The sequence below is a fragment of the Myotis myotis genome, unplaced genomic scaffold (genome assembly GCF_014108235.1).
Source record: "Myotis myotis isolate mMyoMyo1 unplaced genomic scaffold, mMyoMyo1.p scaffold_m19_p_2, whole genome shotgun sequence".
Lineage (NCBI taxonomy): Eukaryota > Metazoa > Chordata > Mammalia > Chiroptera > Vespertilionidae > Myotis > Myotis myotis.
The window spans coordinates 183,525,042-183,546,785 of record NW_023416324.1 but is presented as its reverse complement, the minus strand read 5'-3'; the positions used below and the strand labels follow the sequence as shown (position 1 = coordinate 183,546,785).

At 36.9% G+C, this 21,744-nt stretch overlaps 1 protein-coding gene across 2 annotated transcripts in view; it reads left to right on the top strand.

Annotated features, from left to right (window-relative positions):
* NLGN1 (neuroligin 1) overlaps positions 1–21,744 on the top strand; it is an 854,057-nt gene that overhangs the window by 142,174 nt on the left and 690,139 nt on the right. Inside the window, exon 1 of one of the 2 annotated variants that reach the window (XM_036352370.1) lies at positions 3,403–4,116. The exons of the other annotated variant lie outside the window; for it this stretch is intronic. The gene's annotated coding sequence lies outside the window, so the exon portion shown is untranslated. Of the gene's footprint in view, positions 1–3,402; positions 4,117–21,744 lie in introns of those variants that run through there. 2 annotated transcript variants of the gene reach the window in all.

The window sequence follows — 21,744 nt, the reverse complement described above, 5'->3', positions numbered from 1 at the left end:
TTCAATAAAATAATTCAGGCATACAAACAATTTATATGTAATATTATAAACACCTGTGTACTCAAGAATCAGCCTGGAAAATAAAGCACTGAAGATATGGCTGAAACTCACTGTGATGCCTTCTCAATTTCATTAAACTCTGTTCTTCCCAGGCATGACTTCTACCCTGAATTTTATGTTTATTATTATTATGCATGTGCATACACTTTAGCTACATGTACAAATGTTCAAAAATAATATATATATAATTATTTTGCATGTTTTTTTAATTCGATTTGTAAATGTTATCACCTTTTTTTTGCAACCTGCTTTTGTTGTTGCTGCTTCACATTACATTTTTGAGATGAATCCGATTTCACTCAAGTAGCTTTAGTGTGTTCCTTTTTCTTTTTACCGCACTTAATGCAGTGTTGCAGTATGTGAATAGTCTATAAATTACTCACTTTTTTAACCCAAGGCATTTCGATTATTTCCTTTTGTTGGTTTGTTTTTCGAGTAATTCTGTAATGGGTATTTTCTATACATGAGTGGAGAAGTACACAAAGGTGGAAGACTGGACTTTAGGGTATGCAAGTCTTCAAATACCACTAAATTGTTTTCTGAAGTTGTTGCCCTATTATATACTCTCCATGGATACTCCACGTCCTCATCAATATTTTGTATTATTGGACTTACCAAACTTTTGCCAATTTCATAGTTGTGACATGATATCCCATCATTTTAACTTGCATTTCTTTAATAACTAGGGAAATTAAATACCTTTTACATATGTCTACTGGACATTGCAAATTTTCTTCTATCAATTGTTCTTCTTTTCAGCCCATTTTTTTCTCCCAATCATTTGTCTTTATAGATTTATAAGAAAGCTTTATATACTAATCCTGTTTTGGTCACATGTATAACAAATATCCTCTCTCAATCTATGCCTTGACTTCTTTGATGTAAATGAATTTTTCATCTTTTAAAAAAACTTATACCAACAGTATAGCACCTATTTCAAAAGATTTCAATATATCTCCACATCATAGATTTTGCTATAGGGATTTGCTATAACTGATAAATATATTACTTTCTCAGGTTCCAGGGAGAGAAAAGAGTTATGGATTACTGATTTAAAAAGGAATTACTACATTAGGTAAATTCTAAGATGATTTTCTTTTTACATTTTAACACCACTAAAATTGGGATGCATCTTAATATTAATAGTGTCAGATTTTATGAAAGACAGTAATGCTTAAGAAAAATCACAATTGGGAATATATACATAGATATATATATATGTATATATATGCATATATGTGTGTATATATATATATATATATATATATATATATATAATATAAATTTGGGGTCCTGCTTTAATTACTTAATTTTATTATATTAATGTTATTTAGCCCTGAACTCACACTCCTCATTGGAATAGCCTGAAACTGGGATATTTGCTTTATGAAGACCTATCAAAGTGGAGTACCACTTTCCATCTTAATATATCAAATTTAATATTTTTTTCTTTATGGACTTCACTTTTTATGTCTTAATGGTTAATAGACCCTTCTCTTCCAATCTGCCCCAAATCATTAGTTATCTTTTTCTAAATGTTTTAAAACTTTGCTCTGCATCTTTAAGTCTTTATTCCACCTCAAATACATATTTAGGTGTGGAGAGCTAGTATTATAATATTTTCATATATCTAATTTATTGTGTGAATAATTATTTTATTTGCACTGCTCCCTAATGCAATCTATTTATCAAGTTTCTATAAATTCAGCAATATATTTCTGATCCCACTATTGTAATGAACCATTTTGTGTTTCTGAAGCAAGGCTACATTGCTTCAATTGCTGTCATTTTATATTAAGCCTTAATAGTTCATAAGGAAATTCCCTATTACATGTTCTTTAAAATTGTATCGACAAGTTTTGACCCTTTGCTTTTACAAACACATATTAGAATTAACTTCCAACGAAGCTCCAGTGGCGCAATCGGTTAGCGCGCAGTACTTATAAGAATTAACTTCCAAGTTCCATGAAAAATTATAGTGGTATTTTTATAATATTACATTCATTTTATAGATTAATTTACAGTATTGAGTCTCCCATCCAGAAACAGGTATATTTGTTCATTTATTTTGGTTTATTCTTTTATTTTAATGATTTAGTATGGGCTCAAAACTGCTATCACATAGCTAGTTAATAGCAAAACCAAGTAGTAAAAGGAAGGTCTTTTGACTCCTTAACACAGTGGTTCTCAAACTTGGCTGCACATTAGAATCACCTGGGAATCTTTTTAAAATCCTGATTTCTGGGCCTCATCCTCTGAAAATTCTGTTTCTTTGTTGCTAATGTGGCCCCACCCCATAACAAAGAAACAGAGTTTCTGGAGGATGAGGCTCAGAAATCAAGATTTTAAAAAGATTCCCAGGAGATTCTAATGTGCAGCCAAAGTTGAGAACCACTGCCTTAACAGCTCCCACACTCAAAAGGCTTAATTATTTAGTCAGTTAATGACAAGATCTTGGAATCCTTGCAGTCTCTGAACCCACCAGCATGAAAGAGGATCCAACTTGCCCAGTTTACTAGGCCCTTGATGATCAGAGTGTGGTCAGAGGGCTTGTTAGAAATGCAGAATCTCATTCCTTCCCTGGTCCCACACAATCATAATCCTCATTATTAAAAGATTCATGGGTTATTGGTAGGCATAGTAAGTCTGGGAAGTATTACTTACCGAAAAAGGAGGCCTAAAATGTACTGCATTGGCTCATTTTATCTAAAACCTTCAAAATGGTAGTCGTAAGCTTGAGGTCCTTGAATTGCAAAGGATACAAGCAAGAAACATTGAGGCCCATATAATGACCCTTAGGCCATGCTCTTCCACCACAGGCTCACAGCAGCCATAATCTGCTTTGCTGAAGGAACATCAAAAGTCCAAAATGAGAAGAGATTGTGTAATACACACGCACACACACACACACACACACACACATATTTCTTTAAAGGAAACAAAATGTCGAGTTTTTCTAGAAGTAGTATATTCAGGAAAACTGAAGCTTCCTTTGATATCTAGTTGTTCAAGAAACAAATACACTTGCTTTGAAATCAGTAGCTGTCCCACTGGGGAAAATTATGTAGAAAAAAGATAGATACTGGGGAGACAAGCACAGAAAATTCAGTCTTCAAAGTAAAACAAAAAAAGATCAGATGATTTTTTTCAAGTAATCATATACTATTCATGTTAATCTTCATTCAGCCTTCTTGTTTAACTACTATAGCAGTCAGTTATATACAAGGGGAGGGGAGGAGGAAAAAAAAAGGTGAGGAGAGGGGATTGGGAAAGTGAGATTCCTGCAATATCACATCGAGCCACTAGGGGTATCTTTGTACCATTTTTCATCCGGCACTGATTTGAAGTAGAAACCTATATTAGGGGAAAACCAGGGTCCTCGGCATTTTTGCGAGCAGTGCACCCAGAATCCAAAAAAGATTTTTTAAAAAGAAGAAAGAAGGAAAGAAAGAAACCACAGTCCTTTCGGTCACACGGACAGGGCTACGAATTCCTCTCTCTGTTGGACATCAGCACCGGGGATTCATTTTTGAGGTCAATTTCCAATCGAGATAAATCTATTGGATTAGTAGGATTATCTGATTGCAGCTGAAAGAAGTAACGTTGTTTGATCATTTGTATTTCTTGCCTGATGGTCGGATCTCCATGGAGGTGGCTTTGGGTCCCCAGGATTCTGGATCCCGGTTGCAGCTGGAGAGAAAAAAGGATCAATTGGCACGTTTTGGAAGTGTCCGTGGGTGAATAAAAAAAAAAAAAAGAAAAGAAAAGAAAAAAGAAAAAGAAAAAAGGAGCGGGGGGGGCGCAACACTGGGGTTGCGGCTGCTTAAAGAAGAAGAAAAAATAAATAAAGGAAGCATCTTGAATTCTGAAACACTATTTCGGGGAGGGGGGTGTTTCAAGATTCCAAAACAAAAAGGGGGACTAGAAACTGGTAAATACTTTGACTGATTCAGCTTGAATTCGAAGGCGAAGTGTTGTAGAAACTGTCTCCTTGACTGGTTGGAAGGGGACTGGGGAAGATGAGGGGTGCCCCTCGGTGGATTTGTCTTACTGAGGGTAAGTCTGGGGCTCTTTTATTAGGAGGGGGCTGCGGGGGTTCGGGTGCCTCTGCGCGGAAGGTGCTGCGGCCGCGGTGCCGGTGAAATGGGGAGGGAAGGGGGGATGCAAAAGCACCTCGCGCATCTCCGGGTGGATCATTAGGGAGCTGCCTAGATCGAGCTTAAAAACCCTATTTTGTGGGGAAGCCAAGCAACCCTCCAAGCTCTCAACTTTTCATTGAAAATCTTTCCGCTGGGAGATCCCTTCCGGATGCAGAGCTTCCTCCTAGTGAGACTTTAAGGAGAAGCGGCAGGGATGCCTTGGGAACCCGCAAGTGGAGGGGGAAAGCCCCGGTGGAAATCGCGGCTGCCTCGGCGCGGTGTCCGTGGCTGTCTTGGCTTCTCAGGGAATTTTGCAGAGGGAATTGGCCGTTTTCGCATTGTCTCTTTCTCCCTTCCCCTTTCCTCTCCCTCCTTCCCCCTCCAGCCTATCACTAAAGGGTTACAGGGTCACTGCATGGGATAGAGGCAGAAGGGAGTGACTGGCCACACATGTTGTCTTGTAATTCGCTCGCACGACTTTGCATATTACAGTCCGAGGTAACTTTCTGGAGTCGGACGAGCCCAGGAAGGCGCTGCAGCTTTCTGCCAGGGCCCAGGCTGGCGAGTGCGCCAGGAGGCAGCTGCATTTCTGATGCATCCCTGCCCTGCCTGCCTCGCCACTTGCTGGGTTTTCTTTCTGACTGAGCGCAGCGCGCGCGCGTTCCCATTTTCTTGCAGCAGAATTCAGGGCGATTTTTTTTTAAAAAAGAATATTTTGTACCTCGAGAAAAGCTCATTTTTTATTTGCAGAAGGAAACTGCATTTTAGCAGATATAATTAAAATTAATCACTCAAAGGAGTGACTATTAATTGAGTCAAGAAACTAAAAGTTGCTTTGGAATCAAGGAAAGCATATTATTCTAAACCAGTTTTGCAACCCACATAGGTTTGGAACAATAACAGAGAAAATGATTCATTTGAAATATGTACCTGGCTATCTAGATATACGAATAGGTTAATGGATAGGTTAATAGGTTAATGAACACCCCCATCCTTCTGACAGGTCAGCATTATAATTTTAGTTGGCTTTTTAAATGTAAGGGCAATTCTTTAAATTTTAAACCTTCTGACATTCACATGCATTAGAATAAAATGGAGATAGATACTCCTTAAACTGGCAAATAATGTGTTGTGTACATTTTAACGTTTTGAAGAAAAGCATCAAATATTTTTTTCAGGGGTTTCTGTTTACAGATTATGAAATGCATGTAGATACAGTTATGGTTTTAGCATGGAAGCCTCTTCATTATTTCTGAACTCATTAGAAGGCAACTCCTCAATGTCATCTGAAGCACTCATCGTGCCAGTACTTACCTTAAGCATTCCAGGTGCACCCGGCATTCGGGCATTAAGAGGGGAGCCTCGCCAAACTTTCTTCCTGGATTTGTGTGTATGTGTGTGTTTCTTAAATCTAAATCTTGAGATAGGAACATGCTATTTCTTTTTCTTTTCTTTTTAGGATGAAATAGCAAAATATATAACTTGTCTCCCAAGAATTCTACAGGGGAAGTTAGTTTTTATTCCTGCAGACTTTGTGTAAGCTTGTCTCAAAATGATAGCAATAGCAAGAAATGGTTTCTACAAGCCCAATGGTTAGTTTTAAGGAGGTATCTGAATGGCTAGGTTTGCCTTTTATTTTGCACAGCTGAGTCACATGGTTTCTTGTGCAGTGTGAACTAGAAGAATGGATGTTCTGTGTATTGGTACATTTCTAGCTGCTGTTTCTAGCTACACAGTCCATTAACATGTAACACCTTTTAGAAAAATTAAATCAACAGAAGAAGGCAGCTAGTAAATAACATAATAAATGATAATATTAAATAAATAGTGAAGGTGAATAGGAGGTAGTCTGGGATTTCTCTTTTTAGGCCAAAAGATAAGGCAATGTTGATATGAAAGTGAATGAAGAATATGGAACATGAAAAAGGAGGTCCTGTTCAAAGTTAATTTGCATATTTTGCAATCTTTGAGCCAGTGGTCATGGCATGCCCCATAGTGCTAAAGAAGAAAATTGAGCTTAAAGTGCCTTTTCTTGTTTGAACAATATTTTTCTCTCTCAAGAGTAGTCAGTACTTCCTACTCCCTCATTCTATTCTCTTTTGGCAGAGAGAATGAAAAGGGGGAAACTTTGGCCTACCCTTTGGTTTCTACAAACAGTTTGTATGAAAAACTTTGATGAACTTCGTAGGTGGTAAATTCACTTTGGAAGGTCAATAACAATGGAAATAAACAAAACCACACACCATAAAAGTTTTTAAAACTGCAGCCAGTAAGTGAAGAGCAAGGTACCCCATTTCATACATGTTCTCCATGAATAGAGTAGAGAACATTTGCATTGAAAATCTTGCAATTTTCAGTGTGGAGAACTACTGAAAAACCTGGAGAGTTCACTTAGAAAATTACATTTTGCTTTACATTCAAATGCCTATTTTTGTTCAGGATTATTAAAAAGAACATGGTGGCTTTTAGCTGATCCAACTTGGCTACAAATAACACAGAATGTGGTAGTTTGGAGTAAAGGAATGGAAGCTCTCAATGAGCCCTAAAAATCGCAAGCACAGTTTCTAACGTATGTGACAAGAAATGGCACTGGGTTCCCCAAAACTTGAAAAATGAGTGTTTCATTTACTGGAGCTTCACTTGACAGCTGCACCTGTCCCTCGAAAGCCTCCCATGTGTTCCAAGTGGCCTAACATTCAGGGGGAGATAACACATTTGCTGTAGCTTCCTTTGATTTTGAGATGATTAGATACAGTTAAATGTTATTCTACATTAACTAATTTTTAAAAATTAAATTACTGCACAATCGACTGAAAGCAAAATGAAAAGGGCAATCCTTTTTTAATGATTTGTAGATGTTTAACAAATGGCATCCCCAATGCAAATCTCTCATCTCTTTTGCTTTATTGAAAATGCAAAAAAAAAGCCCAACTTTCAGTTCATTTAAAATTTTAATTTTGAGTATCTCAAATTTGCAAAGCCCATAAAAACTAAAAACAACAACAAACAAAATAGTGAGCACTCATGATGAATCTAGAGTGTCATTTTTAATACATTTGCAAAGATAATTTGAAATACTTTGAGGGAACTAACGGCTTAATCTTATGGGATAGCAACATTCCCCACTATTTCTAAGAAGAATGATTCCTTAACAGTTACAGGTTTGATTACTTTCGCTTTGTTATTAATGAAATCACATTGCCAATGTCAAATATTGCTATGATGCTATGAATTATCCCTGCCTTTAAGATTCCCCTTGCCCCCTGCCCCCAAAACTATACCTATTTGATAGCAAACCTATGGGAAAGAGAGAGTGCCAACTCTAAGCTTAACTGAAGTCAGAGAAAACGAGTAAATCACTCCAGACATTTGAAATGATTAAACATTTGGGGGGATTTTATATGAATTCTTTTTATGACAGTCAATATAATCTCTTCTGTGCCTATTTCCGTTGCATGTAAGAGAAATTCTAGTCAATGGCAGGACGCTTTACTGCTGCCATTACTGCAGACTTTATAGATCAGAGATGTGTCAGCATGTTAGCTATCGCAGTAATGCCTCTTTTGTGTGAAACCTTATGGGCCTTGCAGGCACTCTCTCATTCTGACACTCATAAAACGTTCAAGTCCCCATATTTATTATTTAATTTTCTTACTATAGATAGCAACAGAGCACTTCAGTATATAAATGTGTAGCCAAAAATTGACAGGCGAGCGTGAATGGGACTAATGAGTTTCAATAATACACATATTAGGAACCACTAAAGGAAGTTTAATTAAGAAAAACAAGTTGAGCATGAAATTCATTTTGGAATAAATAGAATCTAAGTTACTGCTACAGATGTAAAGTCAAAAACCACAGTGATGCATCCCAGGAAAGAAAGTTCCAGGCTGAGACTCAGATCTACCCAACACAGTTGACATCTTAGGACCCAACTTTAACTTGAGGAGCTTGGGTTTGACTTATGAAATAGAAGAATATATTTTTTATAGTGTTTTCACTTTTATCTGCTTCTCTAGCAATTTTTGTTTAGTATTTTAACTATATATCTAGTCACATTTTTTGTACATAAACTTGTTCCCTTGAGACAGGCCAGGCAGTAACCTCTTCTTTTTCTATCGTCTGCCTTTCTAATACCACCTGTGTCTGCAGTTAGAGCTGCCTGCTGAAGCCCATGTCATCGCTTTGAGTGTGCTGTAAGTGGTGTTTCAGTAAGAAATGGGTTTATCTATCTTTTACTTGTATCTATAATTCTGTTTAATTTTTGGCATAATCTAGAAAATAAGTCCGTTTATTTATTCATTTGCTTGCTTACTTATTTATTTGGTAGTGGCAATGTGTTGGGGGGCGGGCAGAAGTTATGGAGGAGATAAAATATCAAGAAAATATTTTCCTAGAATGTGGGTTTTTTTTTTTTACATTTTGTCTGTATCTAAATAACATAGTAAATTCTGAAAAGAGTGAAAAAGTCAGGGAATAATATGGAGGTCTCTATATGTTTCTCAACCTCCGCCTTTTTGGAAACATCCAACTGATGTACAGTTTATTCCTGATGCAGATGTTTGGCATCACTTATGTATAACAGTAGTTTTTACTCCCTTGACACACCCAGTGTATGTTGAGTCTTCAGAAGGAAAAAAGGTTAATTTTAATATTTCAGCATGAATTGAAAATTCTGTTGCCTTAAAAGGTTTTGATGAATACCTTTTTATTGTCATATGGATTACTTACTATGCTTAGAAATTCAACAAGGTCATGTATGAAATCCATGGACATTGATTTGATAAAAATTAACTTGGGATTGTAACTAGTATGATTTCCCCCATAGGACAATCACTTCTCTTATGACAGAACCGACAGTGATTAGTACATATGACATTGACCAACAGTTGTCACAAAATTTGTACCTGAAAGTGATCCTTGAGTCATTTAATAGTTAACCATAACACTAGAAGGAATAAAGATTCACTTCAGTAACCATTATGTTTCAAGTAACTGCATCTGTCATTTTTAATTTACATTTATATTACTTAGCTGTCCAAAACTTTACATACAAGTGACAATGTTATCTATCCTTTTTCTTGGGTAAAAAAAAGTCACCAGTTTCATTACCTCTTTAACTGTGCCAAGTGTTCTAATGTATATGCTACTATGAGACTGATACTGAAAGTGCCTATTATTTAAAGCTGTGGTCTTTAGCAATCACATCTGAGTATTAAATGAATATACAAAAGTAAAATATTTTACATAATGAAACAATATTGTAGTGGCAGTGATGGCAGGGATTTCTGTCTGCTTTCTCAAAGCTGTGTGTTTCTCACCAGCACCTAGAACAGTGCCTGGCACATTACTGGTGACCAACAAATACTTGTTAAATGAATAAAGAGACCTGGCTTTAGCTTGCTTGTTACTTTTTTGCTTAAAAATTGGTTTCTTCATTTCTGCTTTTCATTTTTTTTCTTAAATACATGATTTCTTATTTGAATTGATAGACATTTTGAAGTTTTGTGCAAAATCCCCAAAGCAGAAAGGAATATATTTAAAGATTGAATTTTAATCAAACAAGTAATAATTGAAAATTTTTAGTGAGTTTTGTACAAAGTTTATTTACCTTATTTAGATAGGTTATTTTATCAATACTTACAAGTGTGATATAATTATTTCTGGTTATAATTTACCAAAATGTACATTAGAATTATTTTCAGCCATGGGGGAAAAAATGTGATATTTCAAGGAATTTAGAAACACTAAAAATTATTTCAAACACTTAGAACTTGGACAGTAAGATCTAAAATGTAATGAAAGTTGGTGTTTTGGTCATTATTTACAACTTAGAAATTTTTTTGGAACACTTTTTGATTCTAAACTCTATTAGTCAATTTTCTTTAAATGGTGAAGTCATCTAGCAATTAGTATCCCACGTGTATATGAAATCCTTGTGAATATCAAGGATTCATTGGTCTGTTACACAAATGACCCATGAATAGAAAATTGTTTTGAATCTCACTAGTATTAGCACTGGTAGAACTGTAACATAAAAGGCAATAAGAATGTGGATATCTGAAGAAGATTACCAGTGTCATATTCTTTCGCCTTTGGGGCACTGGTTGAGCTCTAAGCCATGTCAGGAATGACAGGAAGCCATTATTGTTGTTTGGTGCCTTATGTGAAAGGAGTTGGTGGTTTTAGTCCAACTCCTAGTAGACACTTACTTCTTAAACAATAGTCACTATAGTATTTGCCAATTCCAGCAGAAGCCTGGGAGTGAATGAACACAAAAGTTTAACTACCGTGTCTCTGCTAATCATCCTCCACGGGGTCAAGATTGACACAGCCTGGCATAGGGCCATACTGAGAAACTTAGCGCTGCTTCTGCCAAAGTTGTAGCTATTCTCTGGCCACAAGGGATTTTTTAAAAGAGGACTTTAATTAAGCAGGGCGCCAGGAAGAGCGATTCTCCACTATTCCCAGGCACAGCAACTCACTAGAAACAAAAATAAGCTTAAATAGTAAATTGAGAATATAGAACTGCTGTTAGGTTGTGCTATCTTCTCTATAAAGACACCGGCAGACATAATTAAGTTGCTTCTGGAAGCAATGACTTGTGACCCACAGGTTGCCCCTTTCAGACCAAAGCATCAATTTAACATCAAGGAAAGTAATCAACTCTACCTGGATGTCTCTCCTAAGCTCTTGAGTGATTCTTCATTTTCTTCTGGGGGATCAAAAGGCTGCCAATTGGTTTTCAAGATTCTTCCTGCAGTAGTTTACACATACATTAAAATTGTTGCCCAGGCTTTTTAAAAAATAAAATAAAAATTTAACATTCTGTCTTCTTGATTCCTGCCCCTCACTCAATTTCACCGTCTTAATCCTTGGCAGTCAAGACTTCTAAGTAGAGTCTAGATTTAATAATTTGTATTTGGAGATTCTATCTGAGAGTAGGTTCACAGTAAATGAAAAGTAAAACTTACTGTATATAGTTAAATGACTTGTTTCAGCTTCTCCCTGAAAACAACACAAATAAGACACTCTAATATTTAGCCTGTTACAGAATTTACCAGGTGACTGAAAAATACACAGGAGTACCTGGAGATACAGGAAAAACCCATTTATTTCCAGATGTACTATTACCGTGACTCAGGGGAGCCTGTTTCCAAATCCTGAGCAAGCCAATATGGAGGAAGCTTTCTCTTTATACCCTTTGGTTTTTTTGTCTCTTAAATATGGATCAGACTTCCGGACCTTTCACGACCTTTGCAAAAAGCCCTGTGTGTTGGGATGGGGCACATGAGACCACACCTAAAGGCCTGGCCTGGCACCAGCGCTGATAACCTCCTCCAGGGGTTGTGTATTGTTCATGGTTTATGGCCTCTGTAAAATGTGAGTATTGGTCTTGCAAGACCAGATAATTAAGGAAGGGGCAAGTGACTAGACTATAGGCTAACAGGAATGTTCATTAGGGATTCTGATTAACTAGGTACAGAGTCAAGCTGCTGGTCTCTCCCCCCAACCCCCCCCCCCCCCCAAAAAAAAAAAAAAGTCTTATTTTCCTCATCAAGCCATTAGTTGTAATGATGGTCATAGTAGAAATTCAGTTGTGGAATGTAAAAGGAAATGCTATCCCTTAGATATTTTTTCCCTTGCTTTGTCAAAAAAGCTGCCATGGTATCTTAAAATCTTACCCTTTTTTTTGCCAAACAGTAATGTAATTAGCTGCCAGTCTATACAGTCACCCACACATACCCCTGCATGATGAGTTTTCAGTATATAGTTTAATTTGTTCTCCTGTTTCATCCCCTCTTGCTCCAACTCTAATTAAGATAATGCCATCGTCACAGAGGTCAGTCATCACAAGTATATTTTTAAAAATCTGAGGGTAGTGCTACTTGATAAAAAGTAATAATGAATAAGTGAAATGTTTCCACTTATTTGTATCAAGAAATATTTTCTGATAACCTACAATGTAATGATTTATTCTGGGGAAGGTTAGTAAAAATCAACAGTTCAAAAGTGATAGCCTCTTTTTTGAAGAGTGAGGCTAATTTGATCATGTTATTTTTATGATTATAATTCTTCTCAGACTTGGGATGTGATCTCACATTTTTCCTAAAATGGCATAGAAATTATTGAGTTATCTTCTCCTCTCCAGCCTGTTGCCCCACTCTTCTTTCAAGTCACACCGGTCTCTTTGTTGTTGGAAAGCCTCTGGTTTCACAACATTTGGGTCTTCCCTTGCCTCAGTCTGGCACACTCGGTCCTCTGGTCCTGACCTGCCAACTCCTATTCATCTTTCAGAACCCAGTTTATAGATCACTTCTTCAAGATCACATTCTCACTACAGGTCCATTAAGTCTTCCCTCAGAGCACCCTGCATTATCCTTTTTGGCAAAGCATTTATGACTAGATAGTTATTTGTGTAATTGACTTACATAGATTGTGTCTTCCCCATTGAACTGCAGTCTCCATGCAAATTAGCACTATTCCTTTGTTTTTCCTAAGTTGCTTCACACTAAATAATGTAAGGATGAAGAAGGAAGCTGAGTGTATAAGTTGCTGTGATTAAAATCTGATATGGGTACAGTTACAAGAATGGTAACACATGCTTTTGGGGCTGGGAGAATCTGAAAAGGATGTACTGATCTTTGAAACAGGCCTTGATGAATACTAGCTGGAGTCCCTCTAGGCAAAAACTGAGCCTGGGAAGAATGTTTTCCAGGAAGGAAGATCTTGGTAAACAAGTTGGGCCCAATTCACTGACCACTGCTCCCAGTGCTAGGTGCTGCCTTCCATTATTATTGTTTGTTTGTTTGTTTTTCTCCACAAAGATAAATTGCCACCAGCTAGAACCTCTGCATATACTCAGGATTTTTTCCCTGAATATTCTTTAAAATATTTAGTTGGCAAATTTTTTTCTCCTATTACTGTCAAATTTTAGTGTACCATTTTTCCTTGGCATTCTGTTTTCTCTTATTTTCTCACATGCTTGGAGAGGTTCATTTAGAGTAGAAGTAACCCAAGGAGAAAGAGAACAAGTAGAATTGCTTATAATTTTTTTGCAAAGGAAGAGGGAATGGGATGTAACTGGAAAACTATTGAGGCTTGCCTACCTTTTATCCTAGAAGGAGGCTATGGACAAAATTGAGAAGGAAGCAGGGTTATCTGTAGAGTCTATTGATTCTTCTGCCTTATCTCTTTCTATTTGTTGGAATTCAATACATTCACAAAACTGTGTTCTTGTTTTATTGAAAAGTGTTTCAGTGGCTTTGTATTTCAGATCTTCAATGTAATGATCAATTACACTGAGATGATAATGGTCTCTACTTTTTGGTATTTAGAAACATTAAATGAGATTATGAAGTTAGCTCACTGGACCTACTTCATGCTTAGTTGGTGCTAGCCATTAATCAAGTAATCAGTTAATAATGGTCATGGCAGGATATATGTGTTACTACATTAGTTTTCAATAGCTACATATTGATATGGCCACAACATGGGACATGGTACCCTTTGAACTTCTATGTAATCAAGGTCTGTAACTTGGATATTCCCATCTCAGAGTAGACCCTTTGTAATCCTTGGTTCTAAGGAATTGGGTTTATTTCTGGGCTCCCTATTCTGTTGCATTGAGCTATACGTATGTTTTTATGCCAGTGTCATGATGTTTTGATTACTGTGGCCTTGTAATATAGTTTGATATTAGATAGCAATTCCTCCAACTTTATTCTTTTTTCTCAAGATTGCTGTGGCAACTTGGGACCTTTTGCAGTTCCATATACATTTTTAGAATATTTACTCTAGTTCTGTGAATCACACCATTGGTATCATGGTAAGAATTGCATTAAATCTATAGATTGCTTTGGGGAGCATTAGCATTTTAAATATGTTAATTCTTCCTATCCATGAATATGGTATATGCTTCTACTTATTTGTATCTTTTTCAATTTCTTTGTTCAGTGTCTTATAAATTTCCTACTACAGGTCTTTTATATCCTTGGTTAAATTTATTACCAGATACTTTTTTTAAATAATTGTAAATGGGACTGTTTTCTTAGTTTCCCTTTCTGATAGTTCATCATTACTGTATAAAAAGCAACTGATTTCTGAATATTTATTTTGTATCCTACTACTTTAATTGAATTCATGTATCAGTTCTAGTAGTTTTTGGTGGCATCTATTGGTTCTATATATATATAGTATCCTGTTATTTACAAATAATGACATTTTACTGCTTCCTTTCCAATTTGGATGCCTTTTATTTATTTTTTTTTCCTTGGCTTGTTGCTGTAGCTAGGACTTCCAGTGCTATATTGAATAAGAGTGGTGAAAGCAGACTTCCTTGCCTTGTTCCTGATCTTAAGGAAAATGCTTTTAGTTTTTGCCCATTGAGTATGATGTTGGCTGTGTGTTTGTCATATATGGCCTTTATTACATTGTGGTATGTTCCCTCTATTCCCACCTTGCTGAGAGTTTTGTTTTGTTTTGTTTTGTTTTTTAATAAATGGGTGCTCCATTTTATCAAATGCCTTTTCTACAACTATTTATATGATCATGTGATTTTTATCCTTCATTTTTTGTTATTTGGTGTATCATATTTATTGATTTGTGGTTATTTTACTACCCTTGCATCTCTTAAATAAATCCCACTTGATCATGGTATATGATCTTTCTAATGTATTACTGATAATTTTAGCATGTATTGTTGAGAATTTTAGCATCTATGTTTATCATGGATATAAACCTATAATTTTTTTATTGCTTTGTGGTGTCCTTATCTGGTTTTGTAATTAGGCTAATGCTGGCCATGTAGAATGAGCTTGAATTTCCTCCTCTTGAATTTTTTTGAATGGTTTCAGAAGGACAGATATTATTTCTTCTTTGAATGTTTGGTAAAATCACCTCTGAATCCATCTGGTCTAGAACTTTTGTTTGTTGTGAGTTTGTTGTCTGGTGTCCGCCAGATCTATACAGGTTCAGACTTGGTGCCAGTGCTGGGTTTGAGGTCACTCAAACCCATGTCCCAGTGCATACAAAGGTTAGCTGCCACCCTCTGGGTGCTCGCACATCTTTGTGGTTGGGCAGGGTCTCAGGCAATCAGCAGGGTGAAGCCAGCAGATTTTATTGTGCCCAAATAGAGCAATATTTGACTGTGTGAAGGGAAGGCTCTGCACCTATTTGGCATGTGAGAGAAAAATGTTCCCTGTCCTAGAGCCACACAACTCAGTCTGTCCAGGTTTTGCCTGATCATGACCACAGTAGGATGGGGCCACAGGAGTTGGGTGGATGGGCTAGCATATCTCCCTTGAGGGGGAGGTGCAGGTCAGTCTTGAGGGAAGGTTGAGAGAGTTGCCCTTGCCGCTGAGCCACACAATACAGTCTGTCCCATATTCTGGCCAGACCTCAACAAGGCAGAGCCACCAAAAATTGTGAGGGTGGGGCCACCAGGAGTGTGGAGAATGGGGCTAGGGAGTCCCTGGTGAGGGGAGACACCAGTCAAGTTCACGAGAAAGTGGGGGGATTGTTCCCCACCCCAAAGTCATACAACTCAGTCACAGATACTCCCTGAGTCTTCCCAGATCTTTACACCCTGGGCTAGGCAGCTGACTCCTCAGCAGAGCACAAGCTCCATAGGATGGGGTGACAGGGTATCCAGAGGGTGGGGTGATTGCTTTTCTCCAGCCTGATGCCGTTTTAGGGGAGTGCACCACACATGAAAGCTGGCATCTGTGGTGTGGGAGAGGAACTCAGCTCAGGGATCCAGAGTCTGTTCCTTCAGCTCTCCAGAGCCACAAACCCCCGTCTCTCCTCACGCTTTTCAATGTTTTTGTGTGAAGTTAGTATATATGATTAAATAGACCTTGTTTTGAGCCTTGCAATGTAGCTGAAGAAGAGCTTGTACTGAAAGCAGAAGTTTCATTTTTCCTTGTTTCTTTTTCTTATGATTGTATTACTAGTATTACCCTTACTCCACATTTATCTTGTGGGAAAAACAATCCAGTAGTCTGTTCTGTGAAGGTTACTTCAATTAAAACATGATGAAAATGTATAAATCCACCTATCCAGCGATGTAAACTCCAATCCATCACTAAACACTGAAGAAGAAGCATAACAACGATAAAATGCCACTGCTGGCAAGCCTGCCGCTTTACAGAGCTTCACACCTTCCCAAGAATATCTCTAGTGCCGTATGCATCACACAACAAACCATGTGAAGGCACTGGCATTGCACCATATATTCATATTAGCAAAGCGTAACTTCTTTCTCTTTTTGCTTCATGTAAAATATTATGCTACAGAGAAGTTCAGCAATTTACTTCCCTTTTCTCATCTATCTGGTCATCTCCTGGTGGCATGTGAGCACACTGCTTTGGAGATCCCTGCTCCACAGTATTGCCAGTTTAATTTTTTTTGTGAATTGATTTAATAATACTCTTCCCCTGCTAGGAATATGTAAGGGCTTTTCATCATCCAGTGAATAAAATCCAAATTATTTAGCCTTTTCATGAAGTGCTTGCTTGATTTGGCTGTAACCTGACTTTTCCTGTCTCGTTCAATGCTGATCTTCATTTATTCTGTATTCTGGCCAAACTAAACTAAATCCTCCTCAAATGTGGCTGCCCCTGTCCTTTCTGTCATAGGTCAGATGTCCCAAGGGAAATATGAAGGCCCTGAGATGGAAGTTTGCCAGCAGGAAGCTTGTTGGGGCATGCCCTGGGACTAAATATCTGGCAAGGAGGGAGAGACTCACTGGCAACTCCTCCCTCCACTCCTTTCCACAGGGAGCCTCGAGCCTTTGAAATTGATATGCATTGAGGCAAGAAGGACAGGTCTTTATACACTGGTGTGAACCAGTCCTTGGCATGTAAGCTAGGTCCAAGCAGGCTGAGCACCACAGTATATTCTACACATCCTTTCTGCTGTTTCTGGAATGTGCCTGAGGTCTCTTCCATGGCCTTCAATGTTCCAATCTTATTCATTCTTTGAGGCCCAGCACAAATTCCCCCTGATTCATGAACTCTTTCCTATTCTATTAACTCAAGGTAGACCTGTCTCTTCTTTTAAAGGCTAACAACATTTTGTGTAATTGTGTTCATTTGCTTATTCATCCCATTTTTAAAGTACTTACTAGGTGAATTAATTACACATTGGTTAGTTCAGTTACTGAAAGGACTCACAGTACTCAAAATAGTTTATACTCACTGGACAGCTTTATGACAGGCAAAGACTATAATACAGCAACAGCAGGAGAAGGGTAGGTATTGAATGGAGTCTGGAAATCTCAGACTCAGGCTTTGTTCTTCCATTGCTGGGTATCACAAGATACTCCTTGTCCCTAGGTCATGAACCACCACCAGTGTGCATGTGAAACATATTGGTAGAGAAAGCCCAAAATCTGTCGGTGGTCAGGTTTTCTTACAGTGGGGGCTGGCCACACAGGCACATTTTAGTTACATAGCTAGATGGGGCCATTGAAAATCACCACACTCCACTGAAGCCGGCTATTATTAAATGCAAGTATTATTAAATTATTATTACTAAATCCAATTCTTAAATCGAATATTATTAGTAAGCACTGTTGACAGGCAGATGTATTCTGAACTCAAAGCAACTCAAACACATAGCTATAAAACATTATTTAGCTTTAGTTAACACAGTCAGTCTTTATTATTCCTAGATCAGTATTTTCAAATTTGCCTGTTCACTAAAATGTATTTGTAACTTCTAAATCAATACTCATGGTGCTTTCACAGTTATTCATGGACATGAGCAAAACAGTACATAATTTGAGTTACCCTATGAGCATGTTTCCAGCTGAGGTTGAACAAGGTGATACTCTGCCTACTTGTTTCAGCTCTCAGAGCTGAACAGAGGACAGGGATGGTAGTGAGATAGTGTAGTGTAGTCCTACAAACTCTAGTTCTTGGCAAGGTGGAGGGGGTTTGAGTTCCAACTCTGACCCATTAGTGGCCTCAGACAAGTCACTTAACACATCAGAACTTTATTTTCTCTTTTGTAAAATAAATAAAATAAAATCTAAGGTAAATCATTTTTAAGATTTAAGATTATGATTTATAACTCTGTGTGTGTGTGTGTGTGTGTGTGTGTGTGTGTGTGTGTGTATTTACCTAGGGGAAATGGATCTATGTTCCCTAATTCAGTGTTTGCAATGACTCAATAGAACATTACTGCAGTGAATAATACTAGTTAACTGAATTGTCCAGACTCTACATTGCTCAGAGATAAGCATGCATTCAATCCAGATCAGCTGAAATTTACCGAGGCCTGCACTATGTAAAGGATTTTCATATAGATTTTATCATGAATATAAAGATATTATTTAAAAAAAACACACAACACAAAGTCCTTACCCTTGAACAAGAAATTCAATGGGGTTGGGGGGATTAAGTTCAATAATAAAACAAAAACAAAGCAAGGTAGGAGAAAACAGGTGACATAAAAAATATAACACAAAAAATTATGTAAAATTAGCAGTCAGAAACTTCCTCCTGGATCCTACCTCCAACTCATCATGTATTGGTTGAACATGTCACCTTCCAACCTGCATTAGAGCCATTTTTTATGTGACTTATTTCTTTATGTGACTTATTTTTATGTGACGTATTTCTTTATAATATTGTAGCTATTTGGGAGCAATGAATGGATTGTACTTCTCTCTGCTCTCTCTATAATCATCCCTTTGGACTGGGTCACTCAGGCACAAATTAGTGGATAAACCAGTTATTTTGATAAATCAATGAAAGTGACATAATCTATTCCCATTTATGTCTCTTTAAGTTTTATTCATTTTTTATTTTATTTCTCTCAGTATGATAACACATGCATTAACCCAAGGGGAGAAACAATGGAGGGATTTTTGAGCTGGTATCTCCACTAACTTCAAAGCCAGATGAAGTGAGTCCTGTATGGATTGATAAGCTCAACTACTTGCCTGCTCTGCTGAGTAAAGCTTTTCTGATCTCATTATTTTAATATATTTATTACAAAATATTTCAAACATACAGGATAATACAGAAAATTCCAAACAAAGGTGTGTATATATGTGTGTGTGTGTGTATATGTGTGTGTGTGTGTGTATATGTGTGTGTGTGTGTGTGTGTGTGTGTGTGTTATCACCCACCACTATCAAATGCTAAGATATGTAAAACTTAATTAATTGCTGTTTTTTTAAGGCCTCATCACAGGTTATCTATCTTAGGTGCCAATTAATTAATTATGTGAATTAATTAATTAATAACTAGAACTAATTTCATTCTCTTTCCTCCTTACTCAGGAATGAAACATGCCTTGTTAATACATATTTATGTATCCATGAATAATATATGGAATTATTTTACTTATTTTAAGCTTCATTTATTTAATAGCATTTTACTGCCCCTAATCTTCTGCAACTTGCTTTATTAAACGTTTTGATATTTATTTATGTTGATATATTTAGGTCGAGGTCTTTTATTTTCACTGAAGTACAGAATTTCAATTTATGAATATATCATAATTCATTTATCAATATCTATTAGTGGACATTTAGGCTATTATGAATTTGGGAGTGGTTTTTTTTTTTTTTTTTTTTTTTTGGTTACCCATTATTTTAACATGAACAATCTATCATGGCTTTCAATGTAAAGATAAAAAGGTAAAAAATGTAACAGAGTAAAATATAAGCTTTCAATAAGAACAGAGCATGCCAATTACATTTCTCTGTTTCTATGACATTGTCAGAGTATTTACCTAGACTATCTTCTGCAGGAACATAAATGCTCTTACAATTCAATTTTAAAAGTACTAGGATCAGTTTTTTAAAGTGCTAATTGTGGAATGAAAGACTATATCATGTACAATGATCAAGAGAATGGCCTTTCAATCAGATGCCACTGGGCTCCTGGATCTGTTATTGATCAGCTAATCAGCTGAGAGACCTCGGCCAAGGAATTTAACCTCTTTAACTCTCAGTTTCTCATGAGTAAAAAGGGGATGATTGCTGAACCCATATTATAGGGTGGTTGTAAATGAGATTGTAAACACATAAAAGCTAAGGGTTTGGCATCTACTAAAGAAGAACCAATAAATAGGAAAAATATCCATATCTATATCTATCTATCAATATTTTAATTTCAGTTATTCAAACCAGCCGTATTTTCACATTAGACTTGGGTGACTGCTAATATAATAGCAACTTCTAAAAAATCTTTGGGGTCAACACTGTAGTTCTCTATACATTGAACCCATGAGAAATGGGATAATTTTGTAACCTTGGAAGCTAAGCATTATTAGAATTTGAAAATTTGCCATTGCGTGCAGAATTCGAATCTGTCACAGTTTGTGTTAAGTAGCACATCAGTGGGAAACAGGAGACCCTTTATTTGTAACACAGTTAAGGATTCGCAAATACAAACAGAAGTGTTATTTATTGATTTTTTTAAAATAATATTTCAAAATATATTTATATGGAATTCAGAGAAGAAGGGAGGGGGAGAAACGAGCCTGTAACCCAGGTGGCATGTTCCCTGACTGGGAATGAAACCGTGACCTCCTGGTTCATAGGTCGATGCTAAACCACTGAGCTATGCCAGCTGGGATGTTATTTTGTATTGTTAATGAAATACCAAGTGTGTAAAGAAGAACTCTTGGAAATTGTGGTACTTGAAAATTAGACTGAACAGAAAATAGTGAGTGACTTTTAAAACCTAACCACAGGTTCTTTATTTTAGGTATAAAAGGGTGCTTTTTAACACCGAAATGTTACTAGGAAAGGCAGCCATGCTGTGGCCCACCCGGATTCTGCACAAGAATAAGCATAATGTACTCCAAACAGAAATGGGTTTGTGTAGCTAAATCTTCAATACATGCTAAAGTTCTGGGACAGGAATGGGATGGGCCTAAGCCCGTCTTTTGTATGTTAATGTGCTTTCACAGCAAAGGTATGTGAATTAACACGGACTGGAGTATTTTTGAAGAAAGACATTTATCTCCTTATTGCCTTCTGTGATGAGCTCAAGGAACACTAGGCCTGAACCAAATCTCTTGCTGACCTCTATGGTTTTTACAATCTCCTTTTCCATAGCAGTCAGGGCGGCCTCACTGCCAGAGCAGCACTTCTTCGAGAATCCTCTCATAATGTGACAGAAGCATCTGTCATACATATCAACACTGTTATTTTCAAAGTAAGCTCTTTAAAAGGTGGCTTGAATAAGAAAAGACAGATTTGCCAACTTGTATGCTGTTTTGCAGTTAATGTAAGATTACACTCTGAATGGCACTGCGGGGAATGTTACATTCTATTCTGATGCATGTTAGGTTGAACTGGGTAAACAGTGTTAGATGTTTGATTAGTGTTGATATGCAAGATGCAATGATTAGGTATGATTGTTCTTTTAAACTTAGAAACAGTCTTTTCTTAAAAAAAATTCTTTCTTTGATTTCTAACAGATAGTGATAACAACATTTGTAATTTAAAATATACTGACTTTGACTCAGAAATTAATTTTCACCTTGCAAATGTACTGGTACTTACACTGTGTAGCTAGAC